At 36.1% G+C, this 23,816-nt stretch overlaps 1 protein-coding gene across 1 annotated transcript in view; it reads left to right on the top strand.

Moving 5' to 3' along the window:
- LOC150104736 (uncharacterized) overlaps positions 1 to 23,816 on the top strand; it is a 252,990-nt gene that overhangs the window by 21,507 nt on the left and 207,667 nt on the right. The window lies entirely within an intron of this gene.

Here is a 23,816-nt window from a genome sequence, read left to right on the forward strand (position 1 = left end):
AATACTAAGATTCTGTAGACAACTTTGTCAAAATCTGAAACTCCGAATTTCAATAAGGAATTGAAATTCATCAAGGGAATAGCACACTCATGGATAGACGGTAAAGACGGAAGAAATGTGTTTTGTGAAACTAATTTCGCGAAATGCAACAACAAAAAGAGATGGACTGGTTGTTCCACCTACTTTTTTTCCTTTTATGTTTTTCTTTCGTCATTTCATTTTCCTCCTTTATTTTTTGTTATAGTATGACTAGTACATTAACGATACACACTTTCTTTCTATTTCAGCTAGTTTAGTAATTTACTATTACATAATGATTTAATAATTATTGGATCATTTCTGTAAGAATTTTAAGTTACCGGAAAATAGGTATTCCAGAATAAATCAGTGTTGATCGCTCTCACAAATCGCGATTTTCATTCACATAACCTTTGAATGTCAATAGAAAATATGCTATAAAAGCTAAAAAAATCGCCATCTGCTAATTGACATATTATATAATTTATTTAGAAACTTCTTACTGAAAGATTCAAAAAAGAAAATAAAAGAAACATTAACTGTCAAATGGCCTTATTTCATGTTTTCATATTTCATAAATGATACTTCGTATTGAGGACGTGATTTTGGTTTGAAAATCTTTCCTCCTCTCAATATTTATTGTTTCAACGTGAAATCGGATGCCGGGGGTATGTTTGAATAAATAAATATACATTACTTTTTGATACTTAAGACCCAGTGAATTATGTAGTTATTGCAAGCTTGTTTCTTTCTTTCTTTTTTTTTTTTTTGCATTCCTCTCCTGTAAAAGTATAAGACCAAAATTAAATAGGCATTTTGAATAATGGGAATCAGTATATGTAGGCTGTTCAATAAGTAATAAGACTATATTTATACAGAAAACAGATTACCTTTAATCGTCATTATTTACATGGTCTTTTTCGAAGTAATTACCGTGAGACGCGATGCATTTGTTCCAACGTTGCGTCCACTTCTTAAACACATGTGAAAGTCCGTTTTTTGAGAGTTCTTTCAAAACCGCCTCCGCAGCTTTTACACATACTTTGTTGTTTTCGAAATGGCGAACTCTTAGTGGTTTCTTGAGCTGAGGAAACAGCCAGAAATCGCACGGTGCGAGATCAGGATTGTATGGAGGGTGTGGTAGGATATCTGTGTTGTTCTTGCAAAACGTCCACTACACAACCAGCAATATTTGGCCTTCCATTATCGTGGAGCAATAAGAAGCCATTCTTCATCAATGGACGCTTCCTTTTGACGTGCTTGATGATAATCGCTGCTGTGTTGATCATTGTCTCTGTGATGGACGTTGAAGGTCTTCCCTCACGTTCAAGACCTTCCACATTTTGCTTTCCTTCCTTAAAAGTTTTATGCCAGCGAAAAACACTTGCCCTCGACATTGCTTCATCGTGGAAAGCTTCGCGTATCATGTTAAAAGTGTCCGATGCCGATTTTTGCAAACGGACACAAAATTTAATCGCATAACGCTGTTCCAAGGACGCTTCCATTTCGAAGACTGGTCGCGCCTCCAAGGTGCGCCGAAACAAGCTTGCGTTTAGTCACGTGACACTCTGGCACATCAGCCCGTATACGCAATCTATCAACTGTATTAACCTCTTTTGTTAATACAGACAGCAACATTTCTTTATTCCACAGAAATTAATATTGTGATGAGTGATTTCGCCACAGTAAAATTAGTCTTATTACTTATTGAACAGCCCACGTATATTCAACAGTAAAAGTCTTACGGAAAATGTTAGACGATCTTGACAAATTTGAATAACATCATTCAACATTTTCATCAACATTTGTTAAATTAGAGCTGGGATATATGCTACTATATAAGAACAAAGAAAAACTAACTGTGCTGTGGAAAACAAAATTCTAGCAACGAGAACTTTTATTAATATATATATATATATATATCAGTCGTTCATAGTAGTACGAAGTACTCCGGATATTTGTCAACAATTTAATTTATTCCTTTAGCAAGAAAAATGACAGTGCTCATTTTGACGTACATAAAGAAACAGGCTACATCATATCAGTTGCAGTCATTAAAGTTTAAGAAGTAAAAAAAATATAATACTTGAATAAAAATGTGTATTATCTACTATACTATACTATCTGCTAATATCTACTACTGCTATGAAAGAATTAGACTAGGAATCAGTAATAGAAAAAAATTAAAAAACATAAATGGATGGAACACGCTGAAACAATTTAAAAAGAAAAATTACCAAAACAAGTTTTAAATTACGAACCATTAGGAAAACAAAAACCAGGACGTCCTCTAAAGAGATTCAACGATGACTTCTAGGGCCGGAACAGGCAACTCTAGGTCTAAATCCTTGAAAAGCACGATGATGATGACCATCTTCTAATAGGGACAAGAGGAAACAGCGCCTTTGCTCTGGGGAAAAAAAAAAAATCAATACATCCTGTAACCGCTGAGGTCTTGGGCATTCGGCAATTGTGTGTGCGCGGGGAGGGTGGATATACTAAACAATAATTTTGTGCCTAAGAATCTCGCATCACTCTGTTCGAAATTACTCGTAGCACTGCCAGTTAATTTAGAAAACATTGTTTTCTTGTCTTGAATTAGGTGCATGCACTCCTAAATCGTAGATGTGTTCTGCGTACATATAATGGCTGTATTTAAGATAGGAATTTTGAAGCGGATTTGGTTTTCTGTGACAGTGTCCTCGGCAGTTAGGATTCTGTGCACTTCCACTGCCTTAAGACAGATTGTATGAAATGTCCATACATGCAACATGTATTGCAGCGGTGCCACTCATTATTTCATTTTGTTTGTGCACCACCAGTTGGTGGTGCACAAACAGTTGCAGTTGGTGTGAGCTTGGTCAGCCAGAGTAGGCCGAATACATGGCGTTGCATTCTTAACAGGCTGCAGATTCAAATCTCAATGTGGCATGAATATTAGTAAAAGTTTGAAGTGGCCACTGATTTTCATTACTTGATATTTATGTGGGATGGTAGAAGGGTGCTTGAAGAAAGTTGCATATTTGGTGTCGATAGTAGAATTTTCGGATTATCTAAATCCCTACCAACACTTAGTACTAATGTGCTAAAGGTGGGATTATTATAAGACAATAAAAAAGCTACATTCTGCAGTTTTGAATATGCTTGGCTTTGGCTGGTTAGGTAGTTACGATAGTGCCATCTTTAATTTCCCATTGCTATGCAGTGATTTATGGATGTCATGGCTACAGCTTCAATCCTTTAACCAGACATATCCACGATGTGGCCTCCTACTCGAATACCCTGACGAATTAATCCTGGCTAGTCCCATTTTCATCTTCTTCAACACCGTATCTGCATACTACGTGACCACTAGATTAGCTTACCGAGGTTCTCGGATTAAGTGTCAGAGTACATGCTGGACGCCAGTGTGCAGCATGAAGTGCGGCAATCTGAACCAAGAAAAAAATATCTTCTGTGGTTTTGAATTTCCTTTAAATTAAAAAAAAAAAAACGGTTTCCCATTTACTTTTTCTGCATGCGGATCACCAGTATGACTGGCTGTATACTATTCAATTAGTATATGAGTCTTTGGACTCCTGGAGGTGTCAAATAATAATAATAATAATATCATTGATTATTACAAACCTCTAAATTAAAAAAAAAGTTGAAAGTAATAATGGAAGTATTCACTATTCTTAAGACACCATCTAACCTCATCTTCTTGCCTAGAATTTGTTGAACATGACAAATACTTATATAAATTATTGTTTTATTATTATTCCACAACTTAGCAACTTTTTATTCTACAGTAAGTTGTTAAACTCACTGTTGAATTTTTCATCTCATCGTAATTACCCTGGTTAGCCACTAACAATAACTGAAATTGAGAATCCCGGAATCAGCTTATTCGAACTTATTATAATTTGTTTGTCTATTATATTTGTTATGGACATACAGATGTGATGGGTTTTTTTTCCCTCCTAATGTCCGTGTTGTATGCAAAGATAGTTTATGAAACTTTCTTTGCATTAGAACTCAGTGCGTCACCGGCATAATTAAGGTTACAGAGTTCTGAAAGTTTTTGTGCCGTAGATTATTACTTTTTTTATTATTAGGTGTGATTCACTATATATATTTAAAATATGTATTTATTATTATCATATTTTGTGGGTCTAACACTTGAACTACAGAAACCACTTGGTGACGTAATGCTGAATATTTACCATATTGGCGATGAAAGTTCACTGAAATCTCATTGATATCTATAATTCCATTTTAGTCCAAAGCTCTATACTGTACTTACCTTCGTCCATTTTAAAAATTTAATTTTGGTAATGGCACAAGCATTGACAGACACACTTCGCAGCACTTAAAAAAAAAAAAAAAAAAACCGAGTTTTGGTAAGAGAGAAACTGACATCTGTTTGAAACTGGATAACTCGCCTTCAACTGAAGAAGAAGAAAAAACTTTATGAATTTCCCTACGTTATGGGCATAGTTCGACTTCGATTTTTCCAAGTATAGGTTATTCCTGCGACTGTGCTAGAAAGGTGTTAAGAAAAATTTCTACAAACTTTGGTTATCTGATGCCTCTTTGTACTTTGTTTATTAATTTCTCCCTCCCCATTATACACCGAAGAATTGCTGTATTATAACCATCCATAAGCGTTGCTTACACTCGCCAGTAGTTTACCTTTAACATCAGTTCTCTTAGCATTTCAGTTTCCTGTCCTAAATTCCAATCCAATGTGTCCCCCCCCCCCGATCTTCCTCAAGTTTTGATGGCAGTCCTATTAAGCAGTTCCTCCGCCTATGTCAAAAGTGCCACCTGCGCTCCGTCTCACTTGCGTGTCGTGTACCACATAGTCTGCTTCCCTCTTATGCCCTCGGGTTAAGCCCCAATTCATTAAATACTGCCTTTCCCTGCCTTATGCATCTCATGTATCATCCTGGTCTGCTTTGTCTCGATGACCTTATACCCGTTGATCTTGCTATCGGAAAGTGTCTGCTTGTTTTGCTACTCGAAACTCTCTGTCATCCATTTTGCTCCGTTATGGCATTTTTAAAAATTTATTTATTTTTCAGCAGTATTAATCTTTGTAGGGAAACTCCACAGTATCGTATTTTAGGTATATCTGTGGATTCTGTATTCAATTAGTATTTATCGTACCTTTACTGTCATCACACTATCCCATATATACTCCATACAGCCATGCAGAAAATAACAAACCTTATTCTTACAATAAAATGTTGAAATAGTTGAAACAAATTAATGAATAATTCGAGATAGTCATTCCCCATGGTCTTTTAATAAAGTACGCATTCCTACGCCTCGCATCCATTGGAGTGTCGATCGACGCTTGGGAAATAGCGTTATTATAAGACGAATCCCTATATATACTTTTTTTTTTTGTACGCTGAGTATAAAGAGTGCAGAAGCAACCGCATGAAGCAAGGGATTCGTTACATCTCACCTCCATGACACAAACGACATAAGGTGGAATAACGACGTGAAGAAATGTTCACATGATTGGTTTTGGGTTTGCTTTGACATTACAGCTGAAGCAACTAAGGCTGTGCTGCCCGAATATTATGCTTTAATTGCATGTGTTATTTCTGGCCGATTTGCCGGTTGATAAATGTGCTACATCCGTATGAGATCGAATAACTTACCTCCTGTTGTAAAGTTCTTATAAAGATATTTCTCATCCTGGATTCGCATCATATGAACTAGACCCGGTAATATCTCGGAAGGCAATACAATGTTCCCTTATATCGAAACAGTATTCAAAATATAATTTTTTCCCCCATATAAGGTAATTACTCTCAAGATAGCACATCCGTGTGTCGGTGATTTGAGAAATATAATGGTGAAGTTGGTCTTTTAAGGCTGGTCCCCAGATCTTAACCCATTTGAGAATAAATGTGGGATGTATTACAACATGGTCTGAGTCTGCTACTCTTTTCACTGAAAAATCTAGATCTAGATGTATTGCTATACGAGTGCTGCTGAGGCCTCCTGTAGTAGCAATGCTTTCTGTCCAGGTGTCGCATGCACAGCAGTGTAAAGAAAAAGGATGCCTAACAGAACGTCTAAGTATGACTAAAATGCTGAATTTTTCTCCGCGTTTTAATGGATGAATGTATTTAAAATAAAAAAAAAGAACATATTCACTTTATTTTATTGTACGTATCTATACCATAATGTATTGGTGGCCTGAAATGTCATTTATTGACAACTCAAAGTTAAAGAACCACTGATTTAGACTTGTCCGTAAGACACATGATATCGTATTGACTGAGTCATACATGTGAAAAATTTCCATTTAATGGCTGTACATTTTGTCATATTAGTAGATTTTACATTTTTCTCACATTACTATGCATATAAACTGAACAAACAACATCTTAGAAAGGGCCAGATTAATCCTATTCGTAAATCAAAATAGTTGGTCGCCACCCCGTTACAAAGCGTGCAGATGTCCAAGGTGGCAAAGTGTCCTGCTACACGGGCTTGAATAAACGGAAGTGTGTGTCCATTGTACAGGGCGTTAAGGCACCGACGCTACAAAGGGATCGCATCTGTAACCCCGCTGTTTGCTGTCAACCACAGAATGCAATAGCACTTCTAATACCGCAAATAGGGGTTGGTTAACCTGCGGCGACCCCCGTATTTAACCAGCAGTCACCCATTACTCAATGACATGCACGTGCATTCCTAAGTGTTCGGCATCAGGTGACAGAAGAATCCATTAGCTGAATGTACGACAGGGGAACAATGAGAGGTTTGCTGTGGCAAAAAATACGCCGACATACCTAAATGTTCGTCATTCAATTATACCGCGCCCCCTGGTGTCATGATATTAAATCCTCGAGTGTGCCTGTGGGGTAATGCTTTCGGATAATGCTAAAGGAAAAATTGTCGGTACTTCTGCCTGGACGTATGGATGGTGTTGATAGAGTTATGTGGCTCGCCGATGTTAGACAAGAACATTTACACTTCTTAATGTTAATGTTATAATGAATAACTTAAATCCTTTCTCCCAATGACCTAGTGCTGGCTTTCCAACTGGGTTAAATATATTCTTTCTTATATCTTCAGAAGTTTTCTCCATACGTTATACTGCTTTGTTAATTAAAAACCAGCGTTTTATTGTTGCTGCATTACTTCTAATCGATTCGTCATTTTTTTTTTTTTTAATTACAGGGAAGAAGTAGTACAAATGAAAATATGATACAAGGGATGCAACAAGTATTTAAATCAATACAAACGATGATAGTAAAAAAAAGTATAATATATTTGTTATAAAAAATACCCTACAATTACTTTTCAAGTATAATATAGAGATTGATAGTTAAAGAAAAGACATGAATAAAGAACAGAAAATGAAAATAGATTAGAAAGAACTGTACGGCGTGTGTGTGTAACCAGGGCAGTAGTCATACTGGTTACTATAAAGTACTGAGGTGAGAAAGAACAATGGAACGATAGATGGTTGACTTTTGTCTACCTTTTTTGGGTACAGGCTGGATGAAGGCCTGCTTCCATACTCGATGTCAGTTGAATATGATAACTTATCTGGGCGATACAGGATGGGTGTTAATTCTGGGACGCAAGTTTTGAGCACAAATGGAGGAATAGCATCTAGATCAAAAGCCTTATTAGTATTGAGATTGATCATGGGTTTCGTGATGTCCTTCTGACGAAAGTTCAAAGGAGGCATGCAGTGGGCAGTTTGTGGTAGGGCGGGAGGTGATTGGCTTTCGATTATGCCCACTCTTATGGAGGAATGAATGAGGTATAGATGCTGCTGAGAGGTGAATCAACATTTAATAACTAAAATTGCGAAGTGTTAACATAAATACAAAGTTAAGATTCGGCAAAGTTCGAAAAAAACGTTTCTCACTTTTATTGAATATATAATATAAAATTGAATATAAAATGGGGGGAGGGGTGTTATTGATGATAGCTGATGAACTGCAGCCAAGGACAATTGAAGTTGTATCGCAGGATAGTGAAAAGAGCTCATTTGAGGCTATTTGGTGTGAGATTGAGACTGGCAGAACAAAATATACAGTTGGGTGCTGCTGTAGACCAGGTGATGAAATAGATGGTGGAGATAGTATGCATAAACAAATTGATGAAATGAGTGGAAGGAGGGTAATTATTATGGGGGATTTCAACTATGGTAACATTGATTGGAAGGAGGAGAGGACACATGTGAGGAAGGAAATGGATTTTATTCAATTATTAAGGGATAACTATCTGAGACAGCATGTAATTGAAAATACTAGGGGTGTGAGAGTGCTTGACCTGGCAATAGCATCTGAGAATTTGACTGTAATGAATATGACCATGTTGCCACCTATTGGTGAGAGTGATCATAAGTCCACCTGGGAGGTGGCTAAAGGTGTGGAATTTTCGATTAAGACAAGGTATATGTGGAATTACCGTGCTGGCAAGTATGACAAGCTTAGGAGAGTGCTTGGATCAGTGCCATGGCATGTACAACTGCAAGGGCTGGATGTCGATAGAGCATGGGAAGTGGTCAAGGAGCATTTACAGGAGGTTATGGCTGATTGTATACCTAGCGTCCGAATAGTAAACAAGTAGGAGTTAAATGGATGAATAACACCATTAAGCTTGAGCTGCAAAAAAGAAACAACTGTGGAGGGAATTTAAAGAAAGAGGTGACCTGCAAGTACACAAACGGTATAAAGTGCAGGCCAGAAGGGTAACGAGTGTGGTAAAAAAAGCAAAAGCGGATTATGAAAGGAAACTAGCTATGCAAGCTAAAGAGATTCCCAAACAGTTCTTTCAATATGCTGCAAGCAAAAAAAAAAAAAAAAACTGTACACGGCAAAATGATTTTAAGGAATGACGATGGTAAGGAGGTCACTGAATCAGTCGATATAATGCAGTTACTGAGCGAGCACTTTGCAAAAGTATATCATCCAGGTGGTGACATTGAAAAAATGAAGGAACCATTAGTTTATACGGGAATTGTGATGAATGAAGTGGAGGTGAATAGTCTATTACAGAACCTTAATGTGAATACATCTGTGGGATTGGATGGTATACCGGCACGGGTCTTGCGTGAAGCGGCTAAAGAATTATCATTGCCCTTGACCATGTTGCTTAATCTGAGTCTCGGGTCTGGTTTAGTCCCGAAGGTATGGAAAGAGGGGAAAATAGTACCACTGCATAAAGGAGGATCCAAGACTACGGTTGCAAATTATCGACCGATCAGCATATCAGGAGTCGTTGTCAAGGTCTTGGAGAAAGTAGTCAAGGGAAAAATACAGAAATGGATTGATGAAAATGAGATACTGTACGGGGGACAGCATGGCTTTGTGAAGGGTAGATCATGCCTCAGTAATTTGCTCAAGTTTTTTAACACAGTGACGGCTGAACTGGATAAGGGTAATGAGTTTACAATGATACTGCTGGACCTGGCTAAGGCATTTGACAGGATACCGCATGGAATTCTAATCCGTAAACTACAACATATGGGAATGGATATAGGGTTGGTGAGATGGATAGGTGGGTGGTTGATGGAGAGATATCAGAGAGTAGTTTATTCAGGAGTAGAGTCCAAAAGACGGCCTGTGACTAGTGGTGTGCCGCAGGTTCTTTTCTTGGACCACTGCTGTTTAATTTGTTCATTAACGATACAGGGAAGGATCTAAGAGGAACAGTTAATTTGTTCGCTGATGATGCAAAGTTTTATAGGGCAATAGTGAATGCAGAAGATGTCAAAATCTTGCAGGAAGACTTGGATAGATTGGAGTTCTGGGCAAAGGAGAATGGTTGTCAATTTAATGTGCCAAAATGTAAGGCTATGCATTTTGGGGTGAAAAGATTAGCAGCAGTATACCACATTGGTGGAACTGTACTCCAGGAGATTGATGAGGCCAGGGACTTGGGAGTGTTGGTGGAATAGGAGATGAAATTTAGGGGAAACGTTGCAAAAGTAGCTAAATCAGCTCATCAATTCACTTGGTTGTTGAAAAATACTTTGACGAGCAGAGACAAGCAAGTTATTATACCTCTGTACCGAGCCTTGATAAGACCTCATCTCGACTATGCCCAGATTTGGTCACCTAGGTTCCTTCTTGATGGGGAGGAGGTGGAGAGGATCCAGAGGCGAGTGACTAAGATGATAGCAGGTCTATGGAATGAACCATATGAGAACAGGTTGAAGATTTGTGGGTTGCAGAAATTAGTTGATAGGCGGAAAAGGGGAGATATGATTGAGACATTCAAATTGCTAAAGGGTTTCTATAGGATTAATTCAGAGGATATTTTTGAGATCAGGACTGGTGGTGGGAGAACTAGGGGACACCTGTGGAAACTGGGCAAGAGTGTGGTTAGCAGGGGTGTTAGAGCTAGGTTCTTTACTTTTAAGAGTGGTGAATGAGTGGAATAGGCTGCCAGAGTCTGTTGTGGCTGCTATGACGGTGAATGAGTTCAAGGCAAGGTATGATAGATACTCTGAGAATGTCGTATAGTTGTGTGGACATGATGTTTAGGGTCTCCTTCAATGAGTCTAAGGACTCCCTGGAGTCGCCCGTAGTAATAGTAATAATAATAAAGACTGCAGAAAACTCAGAACTTGCTTTCTACAATCTTTATAGGTTCTGAATGGCAATCTTGACTTCTTCCTCTAGTTGTATTTGTATCAGATGGTTTCCAGTTATTTTCATCCCAACAATGCATTTAATTTCGTATTTATAGATTATCTGTATCTGAGCTGATTCACTTCCACAGAGTTTATGAAGTTCTTCCCACAACTTTTTTTAAACTCTTAACATTCGTTTGATCTGATTTAGATTTTTAAGTATTATTTAATCATCCCTGATCATTCAGAAATATGTGAACGAAGCTGATATCAGCTTCGTTTACATATTTCTGAATGTAAACGAATGTAAACGAAGTAATGTAATTTAAACTTATTTACATTACATTACTTATTATGTAAGAGTGTCCTGGTTTGAAGTAGTTTTGTTGTTTTGAAGTTATATATTCGAAGGCATATTTAATCTCCTCAGCTCTTACTGTTTCTGCAGAAAGTTTAAAAAATATTCCCGTTAATAATATCAATTTCAGTTATAAATAAAAATATTAATAAAGAAATAAAATTCTTCGAGATTTAGCTATATAGGAATTATTCTTAATGAATTATATAAATGATTTAATATAACTATTTAATATAATTAATTATTTAAATATCTAGTTAAATATAACGTATTACTGCAACTTACAGTATAATATATACGTGTTGTGCACTGTACTGTACTGTATTACAGGTTAATTGTTGTTTTTTTTTATAATTTATTTTTGTTCTGTTCAATAGCGGTAACCAGTACCTTTTGAAGTTTGCGCAAACTAGTCTTGTAGTAGGGCTTCACGTTCAACTGGAAATTCCGATGCTTTTTTTATTTTATTTTATTTTTATTTTTCACACAACCGTTGAATTTCATAATGCTTTCTTTTAACATTTCACATCAATGTCATGACATAATCCTTAGATCATTAAATCAATCATTTTTGCATTATTCGGTTTCTACCTGTTGACATTAATTTGCTTATGTTTTGTTTAAATAATCCTCGACAGTTCTACAGTTCTAATAAAAAGTATGTGTGCGTGCGTGCGTGCACACCAAAGTCCGCGAGAGATTTATCCTTTCCCTTCCAACTATAATGGGCGCTGCCTGATAAGCTGTTTTACTTGCAACTGGACAGGTGAGAGAGTGAGCGAGCCGTGCGCGGGATGTTTGGCTTGTGTCAGCAGCAAACAATTAAGTTGATGGCTGAGTAGTCCGATGATTGTAGTTTGGTCGCGTGGATATCAACAATCAGAAGTAAAAATTACCGGTAGGTGGGACTTTTTTGTATTGTAGTATAAAGGATGAAGACATTAGTAATCTTTATAGTGACAGTTGCTCTGTAGTAAACTGGAAAATGGTGACAAATGGAGGAAGTGCCAAACAACATATTATGTATGTAGGAATGACCTAGATCGTAAGTGCCAATCTTTATAACGCTTATATATTATATACGTGATTTGAATCTATCTCCAGCTTTGCTAATTTTCTCCGTAAGGTTATATCCTTGATATTAAAAATAGCAAATCTTCGAATTATTAAACAAATAGAAAGTTCAAATATAATTAGGCCGAAGAAGCATTTTTGTTCCTTCAGCTATTTCATTTCGTGTATATTTAGAAATGGATGCAGTTTCTGAAAACTTCATTCTTTTGCATGATTAGTCTGTTATTACTTGTGTATAACACGTATGGTAGTGCAGTTCTTCAATGACCGTTTCGGAATAGAACGAAACATAAATGTATGTTTCGTTCTATCCTATGCTGGCCTGGTTGGCCTAGTGGTTAGCGTACTTGCTCTCTAACCAACAGTCAGTGTCTTCGCATCCCGCAGTGGGCATGGATGTCTACTGATTGTCTTTAGGTCAGAGATGAATATCATCGCCAGATGTGAGACCACCTCTTCGCCTATCGGAGGCCTGAAATGGCTTGAAAAAGTTCTATTGTAGTATAACGTATTTTGTAAAAATGTAGTAAATATTTATTTTTACATACTCCGGAAACCTTGTTTGGTCTTTAGAGAAGGTTTCCGGAGTATGTAAAAATAAATTAAAAAATACAAAAAAAAAAAAGTATAAAATTGATCAAAAATTTCTTAGCTCACAATTCTTAAGCAAATTCTCAACTCAAAATAATCTTTCGTGGGCTGGAGAAAACATTAAAAAAAATGCATGTTCGTTAATGGTACCGAACTCAGTTATGTTATCATACGTTATGTCATCATCATTGTGAAGGCAACCTTTGAAAAATATTGCTTTTCATTCTAAATATCGTGAATTAATTATTATTCTTTTACACCCTTCAAATATATAGATTTTAAGGTTTCTCTTAAATGCTGTACATATTTTGAATAATTTTACTTTATATTTATATATATATATATATATATATATATATATATATATATATTATATTTCCCTTGATAAAAATAGCAAAAGTGTGGAATAAACAGGGCTGTGCTGATAGTTGCTCGAACTTCCAGAGAAACGGATTACTTTTGTTGCAAATTACCACATATTCATGATAGTAAAAGTGAATCCTGTTATAATGACAGCAAACGTTAGAATTTTGTATAATGCTGTTGCTTAGGTATATATTAATATAGATAATCAAATCTTATTTTCCAATTCAGTATCTATAGATTTGCTGAACGGATTTATCAAAGTGATCTACGTCACAAAACCATAATCAAAAATTTTATAACTTTGTGTGTTACAGTTATATGTATAAAATATCATGAAACGTAGCCTTAAGTTCGTTTAGTAAGTATCAGTGATCCCGCTGTTGGCGGTGCTGTTCCAGGATTGTGGAAAAGGGCTGCTCTAAGCCATTGGAGGTGATATTGGTTTCATATTATGCAAAAATGATCGCTTACCTTTATGAACAAAATAAAAATGAAGTGGGGGGGGGGGAGTTAGGCGATTGTTTTTTATTTAGTTTGGTAAAGTGGTAAAGATATTTTTTATTATAATATATATGAGTTGGAGATGAACTATTCTTCTTAAGGTCTTTCAGATGTGAATTAGATTGAGATCTGTCAGCTGTCGAGATATTTTGTGAACGAGGAATTTCGAAATAATTTCGTTTAAATAAAGCTACCCTTTCACTGTAGAAAACTTTCTTAACTTTTGTTTTCATCTTTTTCAGTTTGTGCCATTTACTCTATATAACCATTCAGATAAAAAGTGCATATCTAGTTCATTACTTCAGCACATGTTTGAAGTGGAAACGATAATAAATATCCGCTGTTATTTTAAATTAATGAACGAAGATTTTTATGAATGCATTCTTGATGAATGTTCTTAAGATATGTATCTCCAGAACTTAACTTCAAATTTGCAGCTGTATAAGGGGGGGGGGGGGCTCTTCTCCAGTATACATTCCCAGCCCCCATGTGGTACTTGAAGGAAGCATCTCAATCACATTGCCACGTCAATCAATTATCACCATATTCTTTTCCTCCCATAACACTTTAACATGTTTCGAAAAGTTCTTTATAATATGTGTGTGTTATTTAATTTTATCCATTGAATTAACTGCCTAGGTTAGCGGAAACATCTAATTTTGTCAATCGTTTATGAATAATTTCTAAGCCTGTGGGGCCAGCATTCCCAATATCAGAACATCTTAAATTAATCTTTGGATACTACATGATTTATCTCTTTATTTCATTATAAATCACATTTCACATATTACCATTTATCTGTTACAATAACTGTACTGATTTAATTTACTGATATAAGCAATAATATTTAAGTTTATAAACGAATAAAATTGTAATTAACTTTGGCCAGAGAACACCAAAGTGTGTCGACTCATTGCATGAAAAGTTAGACGACCTTGAATCCTCAAAGCACGACTTGTTGAATACGTATCTAAATCTTGTCTACAACTTTTTCTTTAAGTTTTTATATATCCCTTCAGCTGCTTTGATATAACATAATCAAGTATTGCATAGTTCAATTAAGACGGAAAAAAATCCTTTGCAAAAATGACGGCACGCACTACTTTGTGTTAATAAGAAATTAGGATCATATGATATTTGTCTTTCTTAACAGGATTCTCGATAAATCATCTTTTTTACTGTTTAAAGTCCAGTTTGATAATCTTTGATAGCACTGTTGAACTGTAACGAATAAAAGTTCCAAGTATCTATGTACGATTACTGAAAAACTTTTTGTTTTTGTAAATTATATATGATGCATTGTATCTATCCTTTCCTTTTTTTTTTGAATCACATCTATTAGGTATGTGTTAATTGAAAATTGTCATTTACATTATTAGGTAGCTCTTAAAATTATAAGGCGAATATTATTGTGTATTTTATAAGATATGTATGCCGGAATGTAAATGGTAAAAGTTCAGATAATAATAAAAAAAAATTATTATTATTAAAATAATTTTCCAGCCTGGTTTAGCAGAGTGGACACCGTATTCACTGTGGGTTCGAATCCAGCTGCCTCATGAATGTTTATGCAAGTCTTTAAGTAGTAGTAGTAGTAGGCGAATTTCGTTGTATGGTGTGAGATCCCGATTGGAGGGACGAAATAACGGAAAAGTTCCATTTGAACTCTAAAACAGGAGAACCAGATTATCTAACTAATCCTTAGTTTATCCAGTACTACTAAATGTGATTGGTTTGCAACCTTCTGTGAGTGGGATTCACATTATGAGTATGTACACAGATACACACATACACTTGGTAGTATATTTGTTAACCCTTTCATCCTACATATCTTCTCATATTTAACATTTTTCTCAAAGTAGAAACGCTTTGGCTCTCATGCTGCTTATTTACATACTTTTATTTTTTGCAAGTGTTTGTTTGGTTTCAAACTACTTGCTTCCGTTGTTTGCGTTTTTCTTTCTTTTGGCAGACATTATTTCCTCTGTTTTATTCTGACTGGTGTCTTATCTATTTGAGTGTTTGCACTCAACAAACATAAAAAAAAATCTCCGCAATTTGTTTCTTAATCTAGCTCATAAATACTTTTCATCCGAGCCTGCTGTATTTATTAGCTATTTTCTCCTCCTGTTGCCTCTGGCCTCTATTTTGCTCTATTTTTTTTTTTTTTTTTTTAGCTCTTGCGAGACTTTTTCCGCTCTGTCAGCTATCTACGCATTACGTTTTTAAACTTATAGAAGTTCTCTGTGTGAGGGTTGCGAATTTGGTATGATCGAATTCTCACCCCTCACGCAGAAAAAAGAGCTCTCTAAACGTCCAAAGGTGAAGCATTTTTTATTTTTCTTCTCTGTTGGTTACATATAAGGATCTTTACTTTCAAGAACAATGGAGCAATAGCCAGAAGTTTTGGGCCCCTCCCGCGACAAGATTTGAGTGAGCTGTTTGGAAGCTTTATTAATTGTTATAAATGGGGTTTTTTTTCAGCAGTTTTCATCGTACACACACACACACACACACACACACACTTCCCACCCCTTCCATATTGTCAAATATCGTCGTCGTATGATCCTTAGTGTTCATTACAGTATGCGAAAATCGCCTATTACGTTTCTATTTGGAAACATGACGCTAAAATCATTTTGTATGCAACAATTTTAGAGCAAATGCCATATCTTAGAAACTTCCAGCAATTAAATGCCTCTGCAGTTGCTTCATGCAGAATCTTTCCGCAAGGTAATGCACGGTGAATCTGTTTGCCGCTGTATTCTTCAGATTTTTCCTTGAATAATTTGTTCCTTTCTCAGATGGCAAGCAGTTCCCTTTCCATAATCTTGTTTGTAGTCTGAATGGTTGCGGACTTTCCAAAATGTTTGTCTTCTTTCTTAGTAAAGAATATAATAAATTTAGTTTAATCCTTTATCCAAGTGTGAGCAAACAAAGTTTGCGCCTGAAAATATATTCAGGACTGGGGTAAGGTAGTACAACACCGGGAAACTCGTAGCAAAGGTGGAGCAAGATACTATCACTCCTATCCCAGTATCTCCCATAATGCAAAACACATCTCCTTGCGGATATGTATAATGTTATGCATTAAGGGAAGGACCACTACCAAGTGAAAAATAAACTTTCAACATCTTTCTCTAAATCCAAAGTAATTTAATAAAAAGGTGGCACACCGTTTGACAACTCCTATAGGTAGAGATGACCTTGCTAATGCTTCTGCCTTCCACTTGGGCCTGGCTCCCACTGAAGAGACCTCAATAAAGGTCGAAACTAGTCTGGGTAGTGGCCCTTCCCTTAATGCATAACATTATACATATCCGCAAGGAGATGTTTTGCATTATGGGAGATACTGGGATAGGAGTGATGTTAGCTTGCTCTACCTTTGCTACGAGTTTCCCGGTGTTGTACTACCTTACCCCAGTCCTGAAGAGATTTTCAGGCGCAAACTATGTTTGCCCACACTTGGATAAAGGATTAAACTAAATTTATTATAGTCTAACCAAGTGAAAAATAAACTTTCAACTTCTTCGTAAAGAGTCGCGCTTCTTCAATGTCCCTCAGGCGTGACCAATTAATTTTCATTACTTTTCGAGTATTACTATTAACTACACATAAAAGATGGTAAATAGTAGCACTTTGATGATGCACAAAGTATGTTGCTTTGAGTTGTTGTTGTTATTTGAGAGATGGGAAGCAAAAATAGTACATGCATAACACATTGTCCGTGTGAATATGTGGAGTGGTATCTCTGACATAAATGCTCAGCTCTTACTTTTGCATTACTCGTACACGTTTCCATGCACTCTCTTTGTTGCAACCAAAGGAAAGCTGTAAAAGTTCCTCTAGGAAATAGTATAGCTGTTTCCATATATTCCGTTACCTTCTGTGTAATGAAAATGGTAACACACAAGACACACGTGCGCATGCACACCCACAGAGAGAGAGAGCAAAAAAAAAAAAAAAAACGAATGTTACAAGAAGCTTTCTGAATATATTCAGTTAAGAGATTTATTATTACATGATATTCAGTATTTCTTATTTGGTATTAGTCACAACGTTTAGCGCTGGCTTGAAATACTCTTAAATTTCAAATTTAACAATATGTAAGATTGAACACACTTGATTTGCAAAGAATAGGTGCGTGACGAATGAAAAGGTCTACGATTTGAATACATCAACGAAGGGAGGAACTTTTTATTTTAGTTGTTTTTACACGATACATATTGTTCTAAGCAGGGGACATTAGACTCATGCCAACTCATCCTGGCCTCGTTTTCTAACTTGCCTCGTCCATAATCTCTAACTAACCTCACACCAATTCATAACCTTCGTTCCCTCTGAGCTAACCTAAACAATAAAAATGAAACTCATTTTGCTAAATTATGACCAGAAATGTTGCTAGAACAGTAATGAATAAAAAATGTGGAAGATTACATAGGCAAAGTGGATATTAGATCAAACATTATTCCAAAGCTGAATGTTTGTAGAAATTATGAAAGTTTCGTAAGATTGACCAGAGAGCTAAGGAGTTGCCTTATCTTGCTCTACTTAAAAGATATGAACAACGATCTTGCTAAAAGCAGAAATAGCTTGTCAGCGAAATGTTCTTCATCCTTATGAACGAAATTTTGCTGACAGGGTTTATTCCGGAAATCTAGCAATGGAAAAAAAAAAAGTTGAACCATTGAAAAACGGATCTTAATATCCTCTAGGAATTTTTTTTATGTCACGTTGCTACAAAATTGGATACCGCTGACTGCACATGTTTAAATAGTATTTTTTAACTCTTTCTCTCACGCGATCAAATATTGTGCTCATGTAGTGTTTACAAATCAGCCGAAAGACAAATATTGGAGGTGTCATTGCATATGCCAATATATTTTCGGATCTTGGGGTAGATGGCTAACACCCTTCAGGTCATTACCATCATCAATAACTTAAGCGAACTTTAACTGGGCAGGCCGAGGTATGCTAGCCATTGCTGTCCATATTCGCCTGTTTGAAGTCATTGACCATTGAATCGTGATCAACCTCACGAATCACCCCCCCCCTTCTTTCGCTGCATACGCGTCGGAGCACTTTTCATCAGAAGGAATGGTCGCTCCATATCCCCCCCCCCTCACTGAACTTCGAGTGCCTCCACCAGCAGAGGTCAGTGTGTGGTCTTGCGAGGGTGGAGTGGGTGCACGCACAACGCGTGACCAGAATGCAACCCTTAACATGAAAACAATAATAAAAAAAGGTCTTGTAGCTTAAGTTCATGAAAATGTAGCATGCTGGGTTCTGCAGACTAGTTTCTGAGTTGCAGAATTTGTTCGTGAACGGGATGGCAATGAGGAAGGAGGAGGAGGAGGGGTGGGTGGGTGGACGGCAATGTAAAAACACGTTGACGAACTGGGCGTTCGTCCCTTCTTAAGAATTTCAGGTCCTGACAACGAAATGAGTTTTGACTTCGTTTAACCGGCAAACTTCCCTTTGTTTGGGTTGACAGGAACGCGGAACTTATCACTGCACGAGGCCGATGAGAACAATAAAGATCCAGTCTGTTTAGTCGTGTAGTTGTGTACGGATGTGCAGAGCAGATGGCCATTGCAGCTGCAGCGATATGATGAGATCATTTTTCTTCTCACTTCTGCTCATCGCAAAGCCAGCACTGAATCATTGCTAGTGCCTTCCCATTCGGACATTAGTTCAGGTATTGCTAGTAATCCTTAAAGCACGCATTAGAAAGAGTCAAGACAGTACCTGCACGAAGACATCAAACATTAGTTCCTTTTCGTATATTATTCACCTTCTTGTTAAGTACTGTAAAGTTCGAGGTCTGCGGATATTGATTTGATCTCATCTGGATCTTAACTCCAGTTCAATTTGAGTCTAATTTCGTTCAGGTGACGTAGTACATGACTCTAGTATTACATATCTAAACTAGGCCGTGAAGTGATAGACACATAGATCCAATCTTAGTTCACGTAAACCAGATCTTATCTTGTTCTTCCTGTGGCATAATTTATTTTGGGATACATTGGCCAGGTGCTGATTTGGAATCCGGACCTAGTTGTATTATCAAAAATTATATTTGAAATTCAGATCTGGTTATAAAATATTGTCGCTCTCTGCGCTTGCGCAGTTAATAGTCAATTCCATTGACCAACATGTAATCAGCTATTATTATTATTTTTTTTATTAAGCATTGTTTCATGTTTCATTAATCATGCATCCAGTACCATAGTCTCCGTAGTTTATACAATATCAGCGATGCCCTTTGATTGAAAAAAAAAAAAAAAAAGCTTCGTTCAAATTCCATTTAGGACGCAAAGAACCTTTATAAGTGCTTTTCAATTCAAGGTGAGTTAGCCAGTCTCATACAGTGGTGGAAGGTTTTTTTTTTTCCCCTGTCGTTAACTCTGTCTTTTCATCTCGAAGAACAGGCAAACTTGGCAGACGAGCACACACAATCTAAAAAAGTCTACCAGTGTGTTATGCAGTCATAACACACTGGTCTCATGGTCTTAGTTGCTTCGACCATAAATTTTAAAAATACCTCCACGTACCACCGTTATGTATTTTGAAATCTTACCTGTCGTACAATATGTAGGAGTAGCAAACAATGCGCAATATATGTAAAGTTTGTTTCATGGTTTGATTGTGAAATTTTTAATAACTAAAAAAACTAGTAATATCAATACATGTTCACTTAAGATAAATGATTTTTTTATATTCTTCAAAAAAAAGTCATTATTTTCATTAATTTTTTGTAGAATTTAATGTAATTATTTAATGCTAAATTGTACTAAATTTCAATATCTTATAGGGGAAGCCATAAGTTGGTTTGCTTATTACTTCTTTAAATGGATTGCCATATAAAGAAATAATTAAAATAGAATTTCACTAATTCATATTCAGTCATTTTGATGTTTTTGAGAAAGAATGAAACAAACAATTGCTAAAAGGCGAGAAATTTTCATTGGCTAAACACCTGTTGGTTCGACGCTTGATTCCTGCAGTTTCTATGCGATAATCATGATAAAGAAATATGTCTATATACGATAAAACATATAGAACTAGAAATTGTTTTCTAGACTAGAAATTGTGATCTCAAGAGAAGCGTGTACGAAGTCGTTCTACGATTCATTTTAAAGCTTATATGCTTTAATATAAGTTTTTTTTTTTTTTTTAAAGTTACCTGTGAAATTACTCCTGATTTGCATAAAAAAAGAAAGACAACGATTCGATGGGTGATCCAACAGCAGTATTTGGAACCATTGACTAACTCATAACCTTATACATAACGCTTATTTCCCGGTGAATTTGGAAGTAATAATTACCCCCCCCCACACACACTCACTTAACTTGGACTTCACGAAAAAGAGAAATAAACCTGCTGCCCTTTAGGGGTCGGTTAACTAATGGGAAGTTTTTTTTTTTTTTTTTTTTTGGTAATGAGGATCTTACGTGTAAATTGTGATTATTATCAAACCTTTCGTGTTAAAGTAGTGCGGTTCGCATCACCAGAATTTATTTTTCAGGATCTTGAAATCCTTGCAACTTAGTCCCATGACTCTGCTGCAAAAAAGAAAAACACAAATAATTTTATTATATTTTTGTTTCTCAAGATTCTCAAAAACTTGAAACCTTAACATGCTTGTGACGCGGGATCTTTCTGACACAAGATTGATTTACTTATTTCATTTTCTAGTTGATGCTGTTGAAGATTTAAAACTAGCTGTTGGCCAAAGTCAATTTGAAAGATATCAAATATTTTATATACAAAACCGAATGAGCAATGGGTTTTATGTTAAATCGTTTTTAACATGACTGTGTTTTTTTGCCTCCAAGAGTGTGGACAAACTAACTCTTTCCAGAATCCTTATTTCGGTCTTGGCATAGAGGCCTATTTACCTGACTACTATCTTATAAGTCTGTTTTCTACCCTTTGCATTTGGGTCACCAGTTTCCTCTTTTCTCGTCGTTCACTACGCGCATTCTATAACGAATAGTTTCCTTTCGCCACAATAGGAGTACCCTGGGATTCTGTATTTTCACCGATGCTTTTCTCCTGTACATAAATGATTATCTGGCACTTACTTCAAATTCTATCACTAGTTTTGTTAACGATAGGACAAACGATAGGCTTCTTCTTTCGACAGATTTTGTAAATTCTCAAATTTTGCAAGCGTTAAAAGTCGTCCACAACTAATATACCTTAAAAATTTTATATTTCCAAGTCTCCTTGTCATTCCTCAATGGGGTGAAAACAATCTAGTGAACTCCATTGCAACCAAAACAATAGCCTGTTATCTCTCTTAAGAAAGAGCTCAGTTCACTTTCTGTTACTTCGACAACACTAAGTCAATTCAGATTTCTGTTGGGCTGACTTACACCTTTCTTTATTTTTAAACCTGTCTTTGCGTCATAGGGGCATCACATCCATAGCTTCCTCCGTCTACAAAAATATTTTGTCTCCTTCGTTTCGGGATCTTACAAGATCACCTGATTGATCTTGTATGATCGATGCCATCCAGAAGAGAGTAATACGATTAACAGATTATTTCTCTCCAGTGGCGGCTCCTACATAAACACTTCGACACTGCAGCACCCCCAAGGAAAAAATGAAAAATTTAAATTTTGTTTGTGTTTATAAATAATAACAATGCTTACAACATTATATAAATGCAATACAACATGTTAAAGGTTACAGCTTATGTTTTGACATTGATTGAATAGTTAATAATTGGAATTGTTCGATTAACGCTTTAGATTACGAAACAAATGCACTGCGATCTAACGCCGATATTCGTTTGCACTTGTCATTGCACGTTACGTCATTCCCACACTGCTCAAACGGCAGTTTATCTTTAGTATGCTTACGTGCCTTATTTCTGTGAGATATGAAACGTTTATTATTGGTGCGTGTTCGAAGTGAACTATTTTTTGTAAATCTTATTTTATTGTGTTAAAATAACATATTTATTTAGTATAGATACAAGGCTGAATTATGACGAGTGTCACTGTTGAAAATATGAAAAGAATTATATTTTTTCAATTATCGTTACACGAAACAAATGCATGCCGATATTCGTTTGCGCTTGTCATTGCTATTGATACGAAACTTTTATTATTGGTGTTTGTTCGTGGTGAGGAAGAAATATTTTTAATAAAGCAATTTTTCATATGTAAATTTATTTATTAATAAATTCGTTACTGATTAGGAAAAAAAAATTGTATATGCAGCACCCCCCACTTAAAATTTTCACCGACCACCACTGTAATTTTCTCTCTCTGTCTTTCTCTAACTCACCTCATTCACTTTCTTACAGACGTCCTATTTCTGCTTTATGCTCTTTCTATAGGTATTTTCTAATTATCTAATTACGCCTTTAAGGATTATCGTCTGACACTTCTTGGATTAGAAATAAATGCTCACTTTTTTTTTAATACTTTGCTTCTTATTAAACTCAAATTACTGGAAGGGATGTAACAGTCAATACTTTTTCTACAAACCTTTAAATTCGGTACCTTTTTTAAAAAGAAAATCTTAACCCAAACGCTCTCGTAATGCAGTCATGGAAACAAAACTGCTTAGAAAGACCTACTTTCGAATTCGTCTAGGGATTAGAAAGACCTACATCAGTTTCAGAAATAAGGGCTTTTCAGTTGAATGCGTTTTAGCTGGTCGGAAATGGAAGGTATTTCTACTCTTACAGAATAGACAAACCCGTCTTAGAATACTATGGGCGTACATCTCTTGGCATTCCTTACAATTTTCATAATTCTAACCAAATTATAATCTAACGCTTGATGAAATTTTAATTCAAATTTAGTAATGGAATCTTAATAGAGATTTGGCACTTTGTTTCTCGTAGATAGAGATTCAGGTGATTGGCAATTCCCAAGTATGCAGTATATTTAAAAAAGAAATCAGATTAACATTCAATCTTATAAAGCAATCGCAGGATTGTGAAATGTCTAAGCCTAACATATCACACTTGCACATGATCCGTGTGTGCAAATCATTCATATACATAGTTGTTGGCTGGAGGTTTGAAGGGTCTTCGTGGCCAAACTCGCTTTTACTCACCAGGAAGTGAGGAACGTAAAGGTTAACATGTGCAGCATAAAGCGTTCTCGACCTCTGAACTATCCTTGCGTTCTTTACCAGCTAATGGAATGGCCACCAGCATGCCATCCACTCAATCTTACCTTTCTGTCTTTCCCTGACGTACCTTTTCTTAAGAGGGGGTGGCCATTCTGATGGATTATTTCCTCCAAAAAGGGCGTTGTCGAACAGGTAGTGTTGATAAC

This window comes from Typopeltis vanoorti, chromosome 7 (assembly GCF_054136105.1).
Source record: "Typopeltis vanoorti isolate ZY-2024b chromosome 7, IOZ_Tvanoo_1.0, whole genome shotgun sequence".
NCBI lineage: Eukaryota > Metazoa > Arthropoda > Arachnida > Uropygi > Thelyphonidae > Typopeltis > Typopeltis vanoorti.